The sequence below is a fragment of the Egretta garzetta genome, unplaced genomic scaffold (genome assembly GCF_000687185.1).
Source record: "Egretta garzetta isolate BGI_Z169 unplaced genomic scaffold, ASM68718v1 scaffold547, whole genome shotgun sequence".
NCBI lineage: Eukaryota > Metazoa > Chordata > Aves > Pelecaniformes > Ardeidae > Egretta > Egretta garzetta.
Genome location: NW_009260174.1, coordinates 422172 through 422926, shown reverse-complemented (window position 1 = coordinate 422926; position 755 = coordinate 422172).

Genomic DNA, 755 nt, shown 5'->3' with positions numbered 1-755 from the left:
CATAATTCCTGGGAAAAGCAAATTACTTCATACGTTCCAATGCAAATCACATGGCTTGTCTGGAGTGGTTGACTAAAGCTTGCACAAGACATTTCAAAAGCAGAAGCAACAGTTGAGTGCTGGTGTTGGAAATGACTAGGGACAATAGTTCTTCAAAGGGTACAGCTTTTGTAGATGTAAAGAGATTCAGCCTCATGGTCCATAGTCCAAGGAAATGTCATTGTTGATTATTCTTAATCCATCTTGACTTTCAGACATGAACAAAAAGAATTGTGTGTGTTGGATACTTCTCCAAAATCTTTGCTACAATTCACATGATCCTGGGATTTGTGAAATGCTGCTTAACTCCTCTAACTCTCTTTCTAAACTAGTGTTATTTCCCTGTAAATATTTGTCCTTCGTGTGTTTCTATAGTGGTTTATATAGTTCCTGATTCAATACCTCCTTTTCTTTCTTCATATTTTTTTTCCTAAGGGTAGTTAACTCTTTACTTCTTCTATCCTTTTTCCTTTTAATTTCTGAAGGCAACATAGGCATATTTAAACACATACAGGTAAAGAAGAGATACAGATTAATCAGATGTATCCAGTGGCTGAGATGGAAACATTAGGAAATCCTGTGTTGCAGCTTGCACAGAGAGGTTCTGCTGCCTTGCACATTTCTGCAAAAGGTCTATGGCCAAAATTTAATGTGACCAAGAGGATACTGAGTCAGGCAGAGGGGACATCTGGTTGTCAAATTACTTTCCAAGGCAA